The sequence below is a fragment of the Lithobates pipiens genome, unplaced genomic scaffold (assembly GCF_037356315.1).
Source record: "Lithobates pipiens isolate NorthernLeopardFrog02 unplaced genomic scaffold, aLitPip1_a1.2 Scaffold_22, whole genome shotgun sequence".
Taxonomy (NCBI): Eukaryota; Metazoa; Chordata; class Amphibia; order Anura; family Ranidae; genus Lithobates; species Lithobates pipiens.
The window spans coordinates 285,184,786-285,206,505 of NW_027507784.1; the positions used below are offsets into that span (position 1 = coordinate 285,184,786).

The following is a 21,720-nucleotide window of genomic DNA, read 5'->3' on the forward strand; positions in this document are numbered from 1 at the left end:
ACCCAGACAGTACATGAACCTTACACCAGGAAGAAAGAAAGAAAGAGGGAGAGTCTGCAGGACAAATCATAAAACAATGAGCAGAAGAAAAAAATAGAGGAACAAAATGCATGAAAAAAGCATGTGCAACCATTAATAAAACTGGAAGAAAGGTAGTGGCGAAACGCACAGCAGTAAAAATAAGTTTATGGGGAAAAAAAAGGAAAATTTATAGAAAATTAAAACATTAGCTTCAAAAGGCAAAAAACAAGTTTGGAAACCAGTGACATAAAAAAAAAAAAGCATAGCACATAGAATGTCTCCATGAAAGTGTTTCTTATGATACAGCTACAACAGGGGTAAAATAGAGAGAAAGTAGTGCATGTAGATGTAGAGAAGAAGTAATGATGAAGAAGACAGAGAGATGAGAATTGCAGTGAGCCATTAATAACCAGGGAGCGGGTGGTGTGGATAAATCACAGTGGGTCTGTAGTGGGAAAGCTTGGTTAAAGGGGCAGTGGGTGGAGGGACGATGTTCACACTGCAGATCTATTTGCTCATCATCATCATCATCTCTCAGCTCTTTGGCAAACACTTTGACTAGGAGCCCCTATGCTTTAACTTCACATTACGCCCCACTGAATCAACATGCTGTTTAAGTTACACCTCCTTCCCTTCTTTCTCCAGGACTCCCCGCAATAACCCCTGAACAGCCACCAAGAATGTGCTCCATCACCCCCTCCGACAAAGAATGTGCTTCTACCTAACTGCCACTGCAAACGCTCTCCATCCCAGCTCCTGTGCACAGCTGCCTGCAGTCCAGGAGAGCCGGGGGTGCCGGCGGCAGCTCTCCATCATCAGCACTGCCTCTGAATTAATCACCTTGCATTGAATGAAGCTTTGAGGTCCTTTGCTTGACGCAGTGAGGAAACTGCTGCGGCTCTTTTCTCAGGCCAGCCCTTGGATCTGTCTATAGAAGGCAGCCCTTCTCCCCTGTGCTGGAATTCTCCGCTGTCCTGAAGAGACCTGATCGCCAAGGCAAGAGGAGCCCCAATGTTTCAGGCAAGGTAAGTGACATCCTCTCCTTCCCCCGGAGCTCCCTTCCCTTGCCGCAGTAGACTGTAGAATGTGGCCGGCAATAGACCAATGCGAGCTTAGGCTATGGATCACCCTTGCAGCTTGGCTGGATGACTGTCTTTGGATTATAGAAATGCCAGTGATGCTATTGCTCTAATGTGGGAAAAAAAGCTGCTAGAGTTCAGAGCACAGCTAAGCTTCTGTTCAGGCAGCGAGGGGGTTAATTTCCAGCTCCAGATGTGATAGGAGCCGGGCTGGCTGGGGGGGGGGGGGGGGGACAGGACTGATGGAGGGGATCTGTAGACTCAACAGCCCAACTCCTAGATCGCCAATCCCAGGGATCGGTGAGTTCTGGGATGCTTGCAGTGCATTGGGGTTGTGATCAGCAGAAAGCTAGTAATAGGGACGTAACCTACCTGATCGCTAGAAGACTAGTAGTAGGGTTCTCTGGCTGGTCAATGGTCAATGGCATTGGCTGTCTAGAGGGTTAATATGGCTGATCACTAGTAGTAGGGTTCTCAGATCACAAGAAGACTAATAGTAGGGTTAACTGTCTAGAGGGTTAATCTGGCTAATCACTACAAGTAGTAGGGTTCACTGGCTGGTCACTAGTAGACTAGGATTTGCGGTCTAGGGGGTCAATCTGGCGGATCACTGGAAGACTAGTAGTAGATGGGTCTGGTTGATCACAAGAAGACTAGTAGTAGAGTTGGCTATCTAGAGGATTAATCTGGCTGATCACTAGCAGTAGGGTTCTCTAGCTGGTCACTAGTAGACTAACATTATGATTTTCTGTCTAGAGAATTAATCTGACTGATCCCTAGAATACTAGTAGTAGGGTTCTATAGATTATCACCAGAAGACTAGCAGTAGAGTTGTCTGTCTAGAGGGTTAATCTGGCTGATCATTGAAAGACTAGCAAACGGGTTCTCTAGCTGATCACCGGCAGACTAACAGTAGGGTTGGCTTCCCAGAGGGTTAATCTGGCTGATCACTAGGAGAAGACTAGTAGTAGGGTTGTCTAGCTGATCACCAGAAGACAAACAGTAGAGTTTGCTGTCTAGGGGGTTAATCTATCTGATCATTAAAGGACTGGTAGCAAGGTTGACTGTCCAAAGGGTTATCTGGCTGATCACTAATAGAAGACTAGTAGGGTTGGCCGTCCGGAGGGTTAATCCGACTGATTACTAGGAGAAGACTAGTATTAGGGTAGGTAGCCCAGAGGGGTTAACTGGCTGATAACTAGGAGAAGACTAGTAGCGGGGTTGCCTGTCCAGAGGGTTAATCTGGCTGATAACTAGTAGAAAACTAGTAGTAGGGTTAGGCTGTCATAGGGTTTATTTTTCTGATCACTAGTAGAGGACTAGTAGGGTTGGCTGTCCTGAGGATTAACCCGACTGATCACTACTAGAAGACTAGCAGTAGGGTTAAGCTGTCTATAGGGTTTATGTGTCTGATCACTTGTAGAAGACTAATAGTAGAGATGGCTGTCCAGAGAGAGGGTTAATCTGGCTGATCACTAACAGAAGGCTAGTAGTAGGATTGGCTGTCTAAAGGGTTAACCTGGCTGATCACTAGTTTAAGACTAGTAGTAGGGCTGGCTGTCCTGAAGGTTTATGTGGCTGATCACTAGTAGAAGACTAGCTGTCCTGAAGGTTTATGTGGCTGATCACTAGTAGAAGACTAGCTGTCCTGAAGGTTTATGTGGCTGTTCACTAGTAGAAGACTAGTAGTAGGGTTGGCTGTCTATAGGGTTAATCTGGCTTTGAAATGGCTAAGAACTAAGACTATTCCTGCGCAGAGGCTCCTTCCCTTTGACTTGCCTTCTTCTCCTCTATTAATAAATGGCCGGGGTCTAGTCTGTAAAACAGATTGATGGGCAGCCTCGTAAAACTTTAACACGTAGCCATCATTTACCAAACCCCATCCGTCATTAGACTGACAGGCAAGGCGGTGGACTTTTGGCTGGGTGTCAGGGAAGGGAAGCGGTGGGGGGTAGTAGTTGAATGCCTAGTGTGTACCCTTGTGTCTTTTTTCTTTTCCTCCTGAAGAGGGATCCTGTGACTGTTGTGTGATTCCGGTTGTCCCGGGTGAATTGGTGGAGCTGGCGATGTCCTGAAGGTGGCAGAGGAGGTTTCAGCACCATCGGATGGCGGACAGCTCCCGGCTCCACTAGGGATCGCAGCCCGGAGTCGTCAATCCCATCCCCGGAGCTGTCCAGCAACGTCTCTCCCCATGACAAGCACTGCAAGGAGCTTTCCACTCGCCTATCCTCAGCTGGACTTTAATCAGGTATAGAATCTATATACCTCTCTATACATAGCTATACACTGCTGTACATGCCTACAGTGCTAATGCAATGCCATGTCTATAATATTAACCTAAGCAGCATGCATTGACTTTCAAGGCTCCATTTCCCATGCTCCTAGTCCATTTTACAAATTGTATTTTTTTTCTTTTCTAGCAGCAACGGTTCTATATATAGCTCTTGCCTTAAAACCAGCTCAGTGATATCTAGCCACTAGGAGGGTTAATACAACTGTTGCAATTTAGAATCTACGCATTTTCATTGTCTGATCCAAAGCTGTGAGATAGAGAGATCTGAGATGCCTGTAGGCTGAAGCTCATCTTTATATGTTTTTTTTTTTTTTTTCTTCTTCTTCAAAGCAATGAGAAAGGCTGTCTATACTGTGCCAGTCTAGCCAGCCTTAATTTTTTTTTTTTTTTTTTTTTTTTTAGTTTTTGTTTTTAATACAGATTAAGCTGTTTGCTGATCAGTTTAGAACTTGTCGAAAATGAGTAATGGCCTTGATTGCATGCAGTCCTCTAGAGAATGAAATCCGCCGCCTGCTGATCCTGAATACTAAGCTTTGCCTGGTTTTATTCACCCTTTATTGGAAATAAAGAGATTCGGCTTGGTTTAATTTGCTCTGTTAATTTCCACTGTCAGATATGTCTTGTTATATCTCATTAAAGGGACATAAAGTACAGTCCATTGTGGAGGACTTAGAGTAAGGGGAATGCAATGCTCAATAAAGTAGATAAAACGGTAGCACTTTGTACTGTTAAAGTTCTTTGGAAAGTAAAGCACAGCTGATATAGTGAATTGTGTCGTTTCCTTATAATGTATTGCTCCATTATATTTTACCCTTCAAGCATTTGGGGAGATGCTGGTGGGCTCAATCATGCACCAATATCCTATACCTCTTGGGACTCCAGTAGTAAGATCTCTGCACATGGGTTTCTATAGCTGCCCACCCTCCAGTTACAAGAAGTCTCACTCTGCTTGCTTTTCAATTATTTTGTGCTATGGAGGAAGCAGAAGCAGTAGAAAACATTCTCCATCTACAGCATGGAGAGTGAGACTTTATACTGGAGTGAAAAACTTGGAATTCCAGGATGGAGTTTTGCATACTGAGGTTCCTGAGAGATATGAGAAGTTAAAGAATGATCCAAGCCATCAAAACTCATCTGTATCTAAAATAGAAGATCTTGGTGCACTGGACCTTTCAGAACAATTTTGCTGCAACGCATTAAATGGTATTGATTTTAAAATATCAGTACATGCTAGAATATAATTTTTTAGATGTTATCTAGTTACTGTGATATATGTTTTATTTATGTATAGAGGGCACCCATGTTACAAAATTGGTGCCATGGCCAAGAATTTATTATGATATGGTAAGCCAGTTGGCCTTAGTATACTTCGGTACTGACTGTTAGGATTTTGCATGTCATTTGCCATTATATGCTTCATATATTCCTTTCAAATGCTGTCTACTTGACATATTTGACCCATAGCTCATATGAGTGCTGGACTTACCCTACACGCATGTCATATTTTGACACACAGTAAGTGGAAGCTTAAACACAGCAGACTGTTCTGTCACTTTAATAAGTATACCCTGTGGAACCTAGGATGTCACTTTAATAAATTAAATGGAGCGTGGTATTGTTGCTTTAACAAATCTGTCCAATGAAGCATATCAACACGGACTGCACTGTGGCAAATTGAACACAATATCACTTTAACGGATTTGATGGGCAAGGTGTGTTGTATATTCTTAGTAATGATTAGATGCGTCGTGGGGTCAGTGTAGAGTCACAGCCTTAACAGTCCAATGCACCAACTTTCAGTTAATAAATCCCACAAACTCAATCTATATGTTGATATATCTTCAGTGACAGTGACTTTTCAAATTCTCTAGTTATTTGCTGCCATCCAAAATAAGACCAAGAGTCAACAGGGGTTACTTTGATCACCCGGTGATTAAATTTGGCCTTGGTCGATGATGGGGAACTGATGGTGATGTCACACGTGAGGTCATTATGGAATTCCCCTCTAGGCAAAGGGTTTCCCGTGGATACCCAAGCACTCATTAATTCCCATTCCTTGATGGATCCAAACATACTGGTGGTATCCACTTTGAGGAGACTTTAAAACCGTTCACAGTTTTCAAATATTTCTTTCTGATGAAAGCCATTTAGTTTTACTATGGCAAGCTAATTTTAGCAATAAGCCTTAATTCCTTTTTTGATTATAACTCTTATTAAGCATTGGTATTAATTAAAATCCTCATTCTCTCAAAATTCCGTTCAGTCATTTTTTAATCGCCTTGCCATTACCACGCAGTATAAGCACATAAAATGATTTGCTTGCCAATGTGTCGATTGGAAGGATTCATTTCACAATGAAGAAGTGAACCAGATATACAGCGATGATGCGCATATGTCTGGTGTACAATTTTTGCGTGTGTGTTTCATTTACTTATTTGGGGTTTAGGTCGCAAAGGAGATTTCAGTATCATCCACTTGATGCATTGCAGCCACAATTAGAATGACAGATGCTGCTGTAGCTTCCATTCGAGTAAAAAAATTAATGATAGGCACGGGAACAAAATAGCTTGCCAATCAGAAAGACCATTGTTTAGCGGCAAATTCAGTTGCCAAAGCATCCTGATTGCATTTTAATGAAGCGAAAATAATATCTCACATGCCTTGGGCAGCCACAACCCATTGCAACATGAAGAGCAGGTTAATGTAAGGGGAGAGGGGGAATACAACATATGATTATGTTGACTCTACAGGAGGGAATTGAACATGTGGTCAAAGATTAATGACCTATTCTACATTGAACACTTGTCCTTGCTATCTCCCATCCATTGCATTGTTAGTTTGAATTCTCTAATTAATCTAGTTATGTCTCCTTTGTTCTGGATAATTTAAGTAATTTGCTGATATTTGGGCAGCGGTGACATCCCAGGTAATCTCCACTGCTTGTAGGAATGGAGTTGAACACAGCAGGTAGACTCCCTTCTTTAATGGCACTTTTAATTTGTGAAACATAACGCAGGTACAGCTCCATGCTCCTGTTTGCTTTTCTTCTCAAAATGTCACATCTAACAGCTTGCCACCTGCTCATCAGAAATAGGGATGTGATAATTATGCAAGGATTCAAAGAAACTGTCTCCCGACCGCTCTGCGCTTGGATTGTTGAACATCACCTCTTAACATAAAGAATTTAATTTAGTTCTGGATTGTGCTGCGTTTCTGTTGCTTACTACAGCGACAACTCTCAGTGAATATATTGTTAGTAAATGAAATTTAGCCTTTTTATGTTAGACAAAAAGAGAAGGTGATAAATAACTTGAAATTACACACCTCCAGTGCGTACTGGAGTACAACACTTGTACACAATGTCCTCTGGCATTACAAGCTCTCAGATGGCTCAGAAAAGACCTCCACCATCAAACAGCAACTGTGCATATTGGGATAATCTGAATTGAATATAGATCTAGTACTGTCTGACCAACCATCTTTTTTCTATTATTATCTATGAGCTGATAGAAGCATTGTCTCTCTGTTAGCGATCATGCGGATTTAAAAAGATCAAAGTTGAGTCCTGATCATCCAAATCAATTCCCTCCTATGGAAATCTGAAAATACTCTTTCACAAAAAGAACGCTAAACTGAAAGAGAAGACCTAATTTCATTCACACAAAGCCAATGGGTCTGTAGTTTTCCTATATCTTTGGAAGTTTCCTAAATTAGACGTTGGAGATGTTTACTTTGTATTAACATTTTTTCTATGTGAATTGTATTATGTTAATGAACAGTTATAAGTTAAGGCAAGACTAAATGGGGTGTCCTTAAATGATATTACGGCACAGAAAATTAAATGTGCATAATGAATTATCTTTTCCAACAAAGGAAAGTTTAAAATGTTCCTAAAGAATAACAAACTTCTTAAATTGTAACCGATAGGAAAAAGAAAGCACCTCCAGGTTCTGGATCACTTAGTGTTCCACATGAACAACCTAGGAGCCATATAACTTGGGGAATTCTGATATGCAAATTCTGACCTGCTCCTGTGGTCAATAACCAAGCTTCACCCACCCCACCTTCTGCACTGTATCATTGATTGACCCATCACCAGTAATATGGGCAATCTCACTTTCCAATAATGAGGTGCAGAAGGTGCAAGGGGATGGAACCAGGCAATTGACAATGGGAGGAGAATGACAATTTCATGCTAGTGTGCCCAGGGATTCAAGCAATACTGAAGGCAACTGGAGGTGCCAGCTATATCTCAGCACGTTTAACCAGTTTCAGGTTTGCATTGATGTTAAATAATGTACATAGTATATGAACTTTAATTTAAAGCTGAACACGACAAACACGTCTTTTATTTTCTTTTTTGCCGTAGCTATGAAACTGCGTAACTGTTTTTTGTTTTTTTTTCAAACAAGACAACTTACGCTTTATGTTTACTTCTATTTAAAATGTATGTTATGTGATTTAGTATTAGTTAAGACCAGACTTACTATAAAATAATAACATAATAATATAATATATAATTAAACAATACCTTTAATTTAGTAAATCTAAATTAAATGTTTGTATGTGTAAAAAAAAATCAGAATAGCATTTATAGATACATATTTTTGACTGTATTCTTGGATGTACTTTAAAGCCAAGAAGAACTAGGTGGCAGCACAAAGTTGTCTTGCTCACTAGTGATCCCACATGGGTCCTCCATTAGCTTGAAATGGCAGCTAACATAATATTCATTGCCAATAGTAATGTAAAATACCTAATTTTCACCTTAAATTTAGGAAACTTTGCACACATATTTACAAATCTTAATAGGAGGATATATTATTTAGACCTACGGGTTCTTTTAACAGAAGCCAGATCTATGGTTTCTTTAAAGGAAATTTACAAAATAAGGCTGTACACATTTATTTTTTTCTCTCTTTATAACTCATTTAATATCATATAGCTGCACGATGTCTGAAGTAAGCGACAATCCAACCGAAGTGACAATATATGCAGTGTGGATCATTTGACTTATCTTTTTATAGTACTTAGCTTGGTGTAAAACTTACTGTGTTGGTGTTTTAAACTGCTCCCAGTTTGCTAGTGCCTGTTATTGTTTCAGCATCCCCTCAATAATTACTGTCTTTGATATTCATTATTCATGAACACTGATCAATATAATGACATCGCTCTCTCCTTCTTTCCAGATAGTCATGTTAACAAGTTGGAAAATTCTTAATGGCAGTAATAGTATTTGCACAATAAGGAGGGGGTTGGGAATGTAATCCATCAGTAGAACTGCACAATAGGGACATCGGTGCTAAATGTTTAATTCCTGAACAGTGCTTTTCCTGGAGCTTGTTGTCTTTTTCTGTTGGTTTGCAGAATTTATTTTCTTGTAGGGACTCTGTATATAACTATTTTGGTGCCCGCATAAGCTGTAGTAGTGCAATGTACGCTAAGCTGTTGACGGCTTGTTGTCTCAGATGGCATTCCTACGTATTGACTATGTGACAAACTAAGTTCAGCACTTTGTCACTGCTCGCTGTTGTAGCAAACAGTATCATGTGCATTGTGAAACGTATGTCTGATATACATGATACATTTGTTCTCGCCATCAAGGGTTAGTGCCGATAGTTTTCTGTTTAGGGCTCCTGATAACAACAGGTAATGTGCACACAGTAGCTGCTCAATGTTTTACTAAGCAAGTAAATATCCCCTACACACGCCACTAGCCCCTGATCCTCCTCTGTCTGAACATTTAACATATAACCTGCCTCTTAGCCCTTGTACACACGATCGAACATTCCGACAACAAAATCCGTCTGATTTCTTTTCCAATTAATTTTGTCCGAAACTGGTGTTGCATACACACGGTCGGACAAAGTTGTCGGAAAATCCAATTGTTCAGAACATGATGACATTCTTATATTACAACAGGACTACGTTCAGGCTAGTAGCCAATTGCTTTGATCTCGTAATTTGATCTGAGCATGCGTGGCACTTTGTCCGATCGGAGTTCTCTAAAAATGATCGGATCATGTTGTGGGAAAATTTTATATCCAGCTCTCATAACTTGTTGGTCGGACATTCCAACGGAAAAAGTCTGATGTAGGCCACACACGGTCGGATTATACGACAACATAGTCCGATCGGACCTTTTCCGTCGGAATTTCCAGCCGTGTGTACAGGGGCTAAGAGAAACCCATAATACTTAAAACACCCAAGCCTTAAATACTAATCCCTAAACCTATCTGTAAACACTTGAAAGTCTAAAACCCTAACACTTTAACCCATAACACCTAATCTCTCCCCTAACACTTAACCCATAAAGTGACCCTTAAACACTCAACTTCCTCCCAACAATTGTTTTCTAAAGTCCTGAGCCTAAAACTGAATCTATCCCATAAACTACACCCTGTATCTAATTAAGACTTATTCTGCTCTATACTTACCTCATCTTGCATCAGGAATTTCTGCGCTGATATTCTTTTATTCCTGAGCCGAAAGTCTGAAGGGCCATTGAATAAGATGGATATATATGAACTTTATTTTATGCCAAAACATATGTCATTTTGTTCAACTATTGTTATGATCCAGACATCCCCATGAGACAGCATAGCCAGGTTGGCAACCTTATTTTCTTCTTCTTTCACCACCCCAGCTTGTGAATGGACAAAGAAAGAGCAGCAGCTCACTAATGAGGTCACCCCTGTGATCCTTAATAACGAACAGTACTGTACATTGAACTAGAGTCTGACTGACTTCAACTGGTGTTCTTCTTCTTTCAGCCAGAGTTCAGTTGTGCAGTTGTGCAGGCAATAAAAGGTGGCTAATATAAAGGAAGAATGAGATATTATTTAAAAAATACATTTAAATAATTTTAATTTTAATAATCAAAGCTGGATTGAAAGTAGATTTTTTTTATATCTGTTTAAAGCTTTGCTTTAATGCTTCTGTCACTCTAATCTTAGATGTAAAGCATATGTAAGTGCAATCAAACTCTATGACAGTCATTTTCATCCGGGGGTTCCATGAAACCCTGGATTTCCTCATACGGTTACTAGGGGTTCCCTAGAGTTGTGGTTGATTGATCTCCAACTTGATGCTGTCTGCATAGTGCTGGGGCCAAGGCCACATGGCAGAGTTGGCTACAATGATCTATTTTAAGCTGTCTATATGGCTTAAGAAGGGCATTCTTCCCAATGGCCACCACCGTAAGGGGTGTGTTTCCCAGTGACCCACAAACAAATATGTTTTAGCAGGGGTTCCCTGGAACCTAAAAATTATTTTAATTGTTCCTCGGGGATAAAAAGGATGAGAAAACCTGCTCTAATCCATTAATCAAATATGCATATTATTTTCGTTGGAAGAGGCTTTTTATGCTCTTGTCTTAAGCTTGCATCTGGTTACTAATGTGAAACAACATCCAAAACGTTCTTTCTAGTCTAGGATAGATTAAGGAAGTGTTAGAACCTCTGTCAAGTTTTTATGGTTTATGAAATCCCTCTCTGGGTAGGTTTTCTTGTCCCAAAGATACAACAGGAAAGGAAAGGCAATCTTCCCAAAATAAGGAGAACCCCCACCTGTAAAGCTTTCACTCGAATGGGCATTCATGGTGGAGGATTTTATTTTCTGCTTCTCTTATGGTGACAGCTCTAAAATATTAGACTGCCCCTCACCTACTGTGAAAACAGTCACCAGGACAATAAGTGCATTTGAATCTTACTAAAAAAAAAGGACAGGTGTTGTTACACTTTCCCAGCCTTATCAAAACTAGAATTTTTTTTTTGGATGAAGCCCCATTTTAAAACCGGACTATAACCACCTTCTCTCCTGCATTGCAAAATCCCAGAGCTCCCCAGCAGCTGTTGACATCTTCAGCTCGGGTATTAATCCCCGGCTAAATGGGGAAAAAAATGTGGATCTGGTGCTGCTTTGACAAAGTGAATTGTAAACACATTTACACCCTTGAATTAAAGTGCTTATTAGTAGACAAAAAGTTGACAAGAGCTAAATTTACAAATTCATAACTGTGATGGTAATAGGTTCAAATATTATAGTTTATATATATGCAGTAATATCCTCTGAAGATTGTTATATGATATCACAAACATAAAAAAATCTTATGCAATTAGCGCCAATGTAATTTCAGCAGTTTAATAAATTCATGAACAAATACACATTCAAACAAAAAAGTGACAAGAGCTAAAAGTATATAAGAGTCCACTATAGTGCTATATAAAGTGCTTCAATATCAGTGCATAGTTTCACAAGGGCATGCAGTGTGCCGATGTCTCCACTTGTTATTTCCCTCCTTTACTGCACTTACCGAAAAGCTCTCCCCACAAGGGGGTAACCAGCATTCACAGCCCACAATGGCTGCTCCTCTCCACCAGCAGCCTCATACACATGTGGAAATGACAAAGAATGAGTCCTATTGTGTGAATCTGTATGTTAATTTATTAGAACTTATTTAGGAGTGCAGATATATGGTATTCAGTAATTACAAGCAGAAAAAAGAGGAAGTCTGGGCCGTGATGCGCTCCACGGATGGAAACCCAAAGTGACGCAATGATGCTGGAAGCGTCGCCCTATATGTTTCGTCAGAACAACGTCCTCAGGAGCGGCCTGCGGGAGTTTTATATATATTTACTATTTTTTAAGCACGTGAGTTCTACATTTAATAGCAAACCACTCTGTCAAAGCAGTACCATATCCACTTTCTATTCCCTATTTATCTTGATTTGACTATGGTTGTTCTTTCATATTGATCCCCAGTTGGTTTCATTGACTGAACTCCCACGGAATACGGGGGAGTTCAGTCATCTCAGCTTTGCAGAAATCGCCCACATAGTATGTCTATTCTGCATTAAAAGTTCTGTCTGTTTGCCATTAGTTCTTTGTTATGTTCCACTTCAAAGAGCAACAGGAAACAGTTCAACAGTATTAAAGTGGTTGTAAAGATTTTTCCGTTTTTCACCTTCATGCATTCTATGCATAAAGGTAAAAAAACCTTCTGTGTGCATCAGCTCTCCCAGCCCCCCTAATACTTACCTGAGCCCCCTCTATCCAGCAATAAGAGCCACGGCATTCCTGATTGGCTTTTGGCAGCAGCCATTGGCTCCTGCTGCTGTCAATCACAACCACTGAGCCTGTTAAGGAGATGAAGTGGGTGGAGCTGCGCTACGGCTCCATGTGTGAATGGACACACAGAGCTGTGGGTCGGGAGCGTGCCTGCTTGGCTGCTTGCTGTGTGGGCACTCGGTAGGAGGGACGGACCAGGAGTGCTGGCCTGGGACCCAAGAAGAGGAGGATCTGGGCTGCTTTGTGCAAAACAATTGCACAGAGCAGGTAAGTATAACATGTTTGTTATTTTAGAAAAAATGAAGCTTTAGTATTACTTTAAAATGAATGTAACCCCCCACATATACCCACTGAAGTGAACAACCTCAGATGATACACAGGGATGAAACATATCCCCCTACATAAGTTTTACATGTATATCTGCTGTTTTCACCTTTATATACTGTTTAGAAAGTGCATGTTGTGTTAGAATTTTCTCTTCCTGATTCCCCTGTAGGAGTGGATTATTGCTAGACACTGTGAGACAGCTGATTGGAGGAAAGGCACACAGCCCCTTCCCACACATGCAGAGCTGTGTGCTAATCTATTCATAGCAACCTCCCTCAACACACACTTCAGGCTCCCATCTCAGAGAGCTTGTCAAATGTTATGAGGCTGATAACAGAGGAGCGTAGCAGGACAAAGCTACGGGACATAGTGCTTTGAAGAGAGATAAAAAAACACTGCAGATATATGTGCCCAACTCTAATTTAATTAATCGGGTTTACATCCACTTTAAGGTCAGAAAGAATACTTTAAAAGTTTAGCATGATCTGAGTTTTATTATGGTTTTCTCTACTTTCAGTCAGAACTACATTCAGTTGCCATATAAGTAAGCTTTGTGCAACCTCCCTCTACTGGTCCAAATTAAGTGGGTAAAGGCTTGGCCAAGGTGTCCGTTTATGAAACTATAATCAGCTGTGATCCTGAAGTTCACCGCTGATCACAGTCCAATAACGGTTTATGAAACAGAGATGATCAGGGAAGAACATGCTATCCGCCGATGATCTCCACACAAAGTGAAGCTGTCATTAACTGACCTAGAATCGGCCAGTTTATGAAGCTGCAATATGAGCACTTGAATGGCGATCTGTGTCAGAATTCACCCTCCCCAACTCACCAGCTCAGAGGTGAAGAATCGGGGAGTGACTGGGGAAGGCCACTACCATGTCCCCCTGCCATGTTTATGTATATATATATATATATACAGGGCTTTTTCAGTGGGAACGTGGGGGAATGCAGTTCTGGCACCTCCAACACTGAATGTATGTAAAGGCAGTGGGTGCTGGGGTGTGCTGCAAGGGCTATTGATATTAGCTGCTGGGGGTATTGTCACTGGAGGGGATTTATTTTTTCTGGGGGTCTATTGTTGCTGGGGAGGTCTATTGCTGGTGATGGATTTATTGTTGCTGGGGGGGTCAGTTGTTGATGGGAGGGATCAATTGCTGAGGGAGGAGTCTATTGTTGCTGGCTGTGAGGAGATTTGTTGTTGCAGCCAGGGGTATATTGTTGCTGGGGGTTATATTCTTGGAAGCGGTCCATTGTTGCTTGAGGGATCTGTTGTTGATGGGGGGGGGGGGTCTATTGTTGCTGGCTACAGGGATCTATCTTACTAATTTTCTTGTTATCATTGACAAATTCCATACAAATTACTTAGCACCACAAAATGATGCTTGTTTCTGTATTCTCTAAAAGGGGTGATACTGGGAGGTGGATAGGGACTGGAACCATGGGACAGTGTTCGAAGGTGGGTAGGGGGCAGAGACAACTCTAAAAAAGGTAGTTCCGGCACCTATTCTCTGAGAAAAAAGCCCTGTGTATATATATATATATATATATATATATATATATATATATATATATATATTTATTTATAAATAAATATATTTTATATATATATATATATATATATATATATATATATATATATATATATATATATATATATATATATCCCGGGGAAGAAAGAAGATTTTTGACTTCCTCCTTCCTCGTTCAGACCCCCCCCCCCCCAAAGCCACTATCATGTTACCATGTCCCCTTGCCATGTTTATGTATATATACTGTACATATAATGTATGTTTGTGTATATATATATATATATATATATATAATGTGTGTGTATGTATATATAGTGTAGTGGGACAGATATTTTGTTATTAAGGTAGGCGGTCTCCTCCAGGAATGTCCGTGTACTGAGCGGTTATACAGTAATTTATCACTGCTTAATAAACAGACATCTCTGTGTTTTGGTGAATTTCTGGTACTTTATTCTGGTTAGTCTCATGAGATTCCAGTATCAGGGGCTGTTCTCCACTGTTTGAAGCATTTGTAGATCGCTTCACTCCTCCAAAGGAGAATCGATCTACACCGATTCATAAACTGGCATCCAGAGGAGAACAATCTCCACTGTGAATGCGGGAGAATGGAGCAGTGATCATTTTTCACTGCTTCATAAACGGACAGCTATGTGAGCTTAGATAAAGTGTGATACTCAAATCAATGGACATTCTGATCAGCATTTGCACGAACGCACAGTGCTAGCCATTCAGTCGGTTAGGTATTTAGCATCCAAAAAAGTTAGGTGGTGATGATAAATGTCAAAATGTCACTTGCATGCATAAGCATTGTGCAACCTCCCTCTCTTGCTCTAAAGCAGGGGTCTCAAACTGGTGGCCCATGAGGCACTACAAGGCTGACAGTTACAATCATGACTTCCACAGGCAGAGGTATGATGGGACTTGTAGTTTTGAAACAGCTGGAGGGCCACCAGTTTGAGACTCCTGCTCTAAAGTATGTGGGTAAATCCTATATGTAAGCTTAGAGAGAGAGTGGTGCTTAAATCAATGGGCATTCTGGTCTATATTTGCACAAATTCACCTTACTAGCCATTCAGGAGGTTGGGGATTTAGGATCTGGAACAGCTAGGTGCAGATGATGAATGTCAGAATGTCCCTTAGAACCTTGGAACATGCCGGATGTACTGTAAGATTAAATGCATACATTTTCTGCGTGAGTGCGGTGTACCTTTAAGTCAAATCAATGGATCAGACAGCGTCCCGGTTACTCTATCTCATTTCTAAGGAAGAAGTGGCTTAGGCTCAGCTCAGTTATGCTAAGTCACGTTTTTCCAATAGAACATGCGTTCGCTAGCAGCATGAAGTGCTCGTAAGGTGGCTTTACCTCTCTAGCTCAGAACTCAGTGCACTGCCACTTCTCCTTTCCCCAAGACATAAAAAAGGTGTTTTATCAGATTTTCAATTTCTAATATCAACAGGATTTCCCAGCTGGAGAGGCACAAAAAAAAAAAAAAAGAAATCCGGCTTTGAATGACCTTTGTACTAAGTCTCCTTTGGAGTAGAGTTTACTTGCCCTTTCTGTAATTATGCTGCTTAAGATCCACTTGTGGATATATTATTGGTTACAAGGGTTTGCCTGTCTCTGTTAGTTTGGTGTTCTTTGTTGCTTGTTTGCACTGTATTAAATATTTAGACCTTTGCAGTGGTGAATAAAGAGATCATTAATATAAATTGATTCCAGTGTTCCAGACGGAGGTTCTGCTGCCTCTATATAAATGGTATCTATTAGGCAAAGATGTAGAGTGAGCAGTTTGTAGATGTGAATGGTAAGTTATTGCAGACACTTACGATCCACGAATAGATGGCTCATTGTGAGTTTAATGTCTCTAGCCGGATGGAAGCAATGAACGTTGAGCTCCAAGATGTAAATTGTGTTGTATTGTATAGATATGTTTGTTTATTAGGTAGCGGGACATATTTGCTCAGGCTGAAAATGATTTGTTAAACTCTTATCAACCAACTGCATGGCTAGCTTATTAATGGGAAACTGCTATTTTCCTGCAAGTATTTCTAGGTAATTATTATAAAATAGATTTTATCTAAATTTTGTATTGTTGACATGGCATATATTTTGGCTATATTTCACATACAGACTCGTTGGTACATTTCAGACGGTGCAATCTCATTAGAAAATTTGTTCAACCAAACAAGATTCATAGTGAATCAGGTCCATGCACCATGATTAGAGGACCACCAAAAATGACTAATTTCCCAGTGGAGCTCCTCTGCTCTGTGAACTGGACACCATTTATTGGATGGTCCATCCTGGTGGACCTGCCATCAACTTGTTCTTCCTTTAAATGGGATCCAATGTGGTTCTTGCTTTATTTTAGTTACTGTGGGGTGGAATTACTTTTGCCTGTAATGGGGAATCCTAATAAGGACATTTCTTATTAGCAAAGGAGAGCATCTTGTTATATTTGCTCATTTGCTAAATGAATACTGTGAGAAAATCAATTGGTAAATAGACCACCTAGCTGAGATTTCTTGCATATTTGTGATGTCATATATTAATAGGGAAAATCCTTATTAGCAAAGGAGAACATCTTGTGATATTTGCTCGTTGGCTGACTTATGGAAGAAAATCAGCTACAGAATAAATCACCTAAAGAGTCTAGTGTTTTCATTGAAAGTCTATGTTCATAGTTCTGCTCTGGTATAAGTTCAGCAGTTAACCATTTTGTCGGTACTATACTACTGAATAGAAAGACAATATGGATATGTAATGGCTGCTTCTGTATAATTATATAAATAACGCTAAATTGCAGGCAAACGTATATATATATATATATATATATATATATATATATATATATATATATATATATAGAGATAGATAGATATATATAGATAGATAGATATAGATAGATATAGTATTGTGTTTTCTGTAGCATTCAGGACCATCCATCACTGAGGACAGATGAGGCAGAAAGGGACCCCATGTTTCAAGTGACTAGACCAAAGACACTGTCCAAAGCTTAAACTTGCTTAAGATCTTGGGGGGAAGGGGGTAGGAGGCAGGGTATATTGCTAGAGCTTATGTAAATCCTAGCAATATACTTCTCTCATTTGCTCACTGTTAAACAATACAATTCTAAGCATTTTTGTTATATCTGTTCATGTACTCATGTCAAAATTTCACAGCTACAGCCCATACAGCTGCATCATCCATTCACAGGGACCTGATGTCACCACATTTGCAGTCCATTGCTTACTTCCTCCATCCCCATAATAGAAGGTCCATACCTTCGTACAGACCTGGGGTTGAAGGTATATAGCGCATATCCTGTGTATTGCCCATGCGACACACTGATTGCAATTGCAATGCACTGCAGGTTTCAAGCAAGTTTTATATAAATGGACAGCTTTTAATTTCTTAATGTGGGTGCATTTATTGCATTTTCGCAAAAGGTGGACTATGCCTTTAATTATTTAACTATTAAAATGAAAACATGTGCAATTTTGATGGTAATGTATTTATACTATGTGAACAATTAATCAATCCCTGGCACACAACATACAACTTTATGCTCCTTTCACATAGGGATCCATGAGAAAATCCACTGCTGAAAAAGATTTGAACATTTGTGACATCTCCGTTCAGTTTTTTGTCCACACTTTGACAGCAGACTTTGATGGACCCATTTTGGATCTTTGAGCTGCGCACTTGTGTCAGTTTACATCTGGCTACCTCTGATCTATCATGTTAAGGTGAATTTAGGTATTTTTTCTGGAGATGAGTGGGCTTGGAAGTAGGCAGATATAAATGGTCATAAGTCAGTTTACATCTGCCTGCCCATAGACCTGCATAGATCTTCTGACCAGGTCCACCTGAAAAACTGGAAAGAGCAGAGGGATGGAGAAAGGGTTAATCTGTCCAAAAATTATATTTTTGTTACAAGTTGGAGACTGGTTGGGCTTCTGGCTTTTTATATCCCCTTGATGCCCCAGAAGCTGGATCTCCCTTGCCATCATTCTTTACTACATAGAAGGTTTAGCAGTTCTTGAACTCCTTTGCCTCTTCTAGCTCCTCCTGATGCATTATCTGTGTTAAAAAAAAAGAAGAAAATGCACTTCATACTGGCCAAAGCAGTTGTGAAGATCCAGTAGATCAAGTACAAAAGTCTTACCAATATAATACCTGACAGATATACATAATAATAAACTTTAGGCTCGGTTCACACAGTAGTCGGCACGACTTGCAGCGCCGCAACCTGCCGCGACCTGCACACGATCAGCGGCGACTTGCAAAACGACTTCTGTATAGAAGTCAATGCAAGTCGCCCGAAGTCACCGCAAAAGTAGTACAGGAACCTTTTTTCTAAGTCGGAGCGACTTGAGTCGCTCCTATTAGAACGGTTCCATAGTACAGAACGGAGCGCGACTTGTCAGGCGGCGAAGTCGCCTGGACAAGTCGCCCCTGTGTGAACCGAGCCTAAAGTGCCATGCTAAAATATAAACAAAATAAGGTATAGACATACTTTTTCAATAACTGTGAAATGAATCCAGTATGATAAAAAATAATAATAAATATATAGTCCCACAGATAAATATCAATGATCTGAGTAGTCCCAAAGTGAAAAAGTCAATCACTAAAGGGAATCTTGATCAATATAACTAGTTCATATTTCAGACACAACAACACCCTTGAGTGTACCACTACCTCAGTGTACAATAAAAACTCTTATCAAAGATAGTGGATTCTTTAACTAGGAAAGAGTCAAAAAGGCATTTGAATCTCAATGGTCACCAGTATGGGAGATGGACATCTTCTGAGTCACCGCCATATCCGTATAGGTGTCACATGTGCAAATGGAGATACCCCATGTGAACATGCAAAGAAGCCGGGGAAACCACATAGCGTAAAACTGTATATAATGTTTATTAAAAGCATGTACAGACTACTTAAAGTGGTTGTAAACCCTTACAACACACTTTGACCTACAGGTAAGCCTAGATTAAGGCTTACCTGTAGATCCAAGAAATATCTCCTAAACCTACACGGTTTAGGAGATATTTGCAGAAAAAGACAGGCACCTCTGTCTACGGCGCATGCACCATAGACAGCGGCGCTCAGGCGCAAAGAGCGCGGCACCTGTCAACGCCGATATGCTGCGCGTGGCGGCTCCTGTGCGCATGCGTGGGAGTGACGTCATCGCGGCTTCGCCGAATGACAGCGGCGGAGCGGCGAGACCCACCGAGAAGATGGATGCGCCGGACTACAGGGGACAGCGGTGACTTCGCTGGCTCCTGTGTCACGTAAGTGACACATAATGGGCTACTATGCGATGCATAGTAGTCCATTATGCTTTACCTTTGCAGGGAATGAAAGAGGGATGGGTTTACTTCCTCTTTAAAAATGTCATGGTACAAAGTGCTTAAATGAACAATCAATCCCTGGAGATAGGTAATTGTCAGGTAGTTTGTCTCTCCAGCATCACCTAGAAACGGAAACGTCAGGTTTAGGTAGACTGACCCTTTAAGTCCCCAGGAGGGGTTCACCCTCTCAAAAATTTGAAATGAAAGTTCCATTCTCTCCCTGGGTGAATTAATCATAATATATTTTTTCTATGTAGCTCTTACTGTGTTATAATATATTGTCAGCTGCACGATTGAACGATTGAAGTGAGAGCGCCATCTGAATGCTGGATTTTCATAATGGTCAAACTTCTCCGAGAACGAGAGCGCCGAAACAATAGGACTGATTAGTCTGGCAAAATTACATTGTGTCTTTTGTCTAGTGCTGTATTTATTCCTCTATAAATAAACAGAAACACACCAGAAAAGGGGTTCCAGATATAATGACACTTATTGATGTCATCTTGCTGTTGTATTACCAAACTGTCAACAGCAAGCTCAACTCCCCAAACAAGATATTACAGTTTTTATTAAAACCGTTGAATGATGCAACCCTCGCTTGGCTTTTCCCGTCAACAGTCCACCAGAACACAACAAGCAAGCGTCAGACTGGCTGACATTTTATTATGTGCTCAGGGATATTCTGCACTGCCCGTGGACTGAGGCGTAAAATACCATTTAAAGTATTTTTTATTTATTTTCATAACAAGTCCAAGTACTACAGAACGGAAAATCATGGAAGAATGACGCAGTCGCCTCCTTTCTGTTTATTTAGAATTTTTGTCATGTGTACAACAAACATCATAACCAAACCATGGCTTAAAGCTGAACTTTGGGAATTAGACAAGCTCTCCCCTTGCAGTAGACCTCCCCTTTCCTTGTACTGCAAGGGTTTAATGCTTATATAGTCTAGGGGTGCAGGGATAACTTATTACTTACCATATTTCTTGGTGCGGCAGGCTCCGGTGCTGTTTTCTCCTCCTTGAAGCTTCTGTTTTTAAGTGGTCCCTCTGTGTCATCAGGTAAAATTCAGGACTATAAACTCTGCATTGTACATGAAGGAGGTAAGAGTACCTTAGGGAGGCAGCAGTTATGGATGGGTCGCATAGATTTGAAGAGCCTACTTGAACCAGGAATAGGGTAAGTATTACACCGTGTCCCTGCAACTCCATACTCAACGAGGGGGCTAGAAGACCTCAATTATGAGGAATGGCTGCAAACACTAGACTTATTCTCTCTGGAGAAGAGACAATTAAGAGGAAATATGACCACAATATTCAAATCTAAATTGTGATTCTAGCATAGGGAGAAACATGATTCAGTGCTATTCAGTCTCAGGCCACTTTAGAAGATATGTGGCCACTCAAAGAAGTTGGATGAGATGCAGTTTAACCTTAACCCCTTTGTTCCAGTGCTTCCCGGCCCTTTAGGTGTTTCAGATGCCGGGAGGCAAGGTTTATGATCATGCGACTGCTGTGATTGGCTGTTGTCACAGTGGTCACATGATCAGAAAGCTCTCGATCACAAAAGCGATCGGGAGCTTTCCTTTAGCCACCAGTAACTGTGCAGGGAGCATGCAGGGCATGCACTCTTGGCACAGCTGTGTCTGCAAATTGATACACAAATATGCATCCTATTGCTGCCAGGGCCCACCCTCCGAGAGGCTACATATTTGCGTACTGTCTATGCCTAGGGTTTAAACAAGATAGGGGAGTTATTTACTGTTAAAGTGTTAAGGATGTGGAAATTTCTGTCACAGTTGGTAGTGTCGATAACTTAAAAAAAAAAAACTCTCAATATGCAGGGATATGGCAAATGGTAGAGACGTAAATACATTTATACACCCACACAGGTTAAACACAGTATGGATCTTTATTCAACCTTACCAACTATGTAACTATGTTACCCTTGCAGTGCAGGGATTACACTGCAGGGGTTGATTTGGTCTAATTCAGGGGTTTAAAGCTGAACTCCAGGCAGATATAAAATAGACCAATGAATG

The 21,720-nt window shown here is 40.6% G+C and overlaps 1 protein-coding gene across 5 annotated transcripts in view; it reads left to right on the top strand.

Moving 5' to 3' along the window:
• The first annotated feature begins 502 nt into the window (after positions 1 to 502).
• Positions 503 to 21,720, top strand: part of ELFN1 (extracellular leucine rich repeat and fibronectin type III domain containing 1) — an 808,405-nt gene continuing 787,187 nt past the window's right edge. For 4 of the 5 annotated variants that reach the window (XM_077449130.1, XM_077449128.1, XM_077449131.1 and 1 more), the window contains exons 1-2: positions 503 to 1,046; positions 3,108 to 3,348. The gene's annotated coding sequence lies outside the window, so the exon portion shown is untranslated. Of the gene's footprint in view, positions 1,047 to 1,348; positions 1,401 to 3,107; positions 3,349 to 21,720 lie in introns of those variants that run through there. The other variant, XM_077449129.1, reaches the window with a different exon arrangement.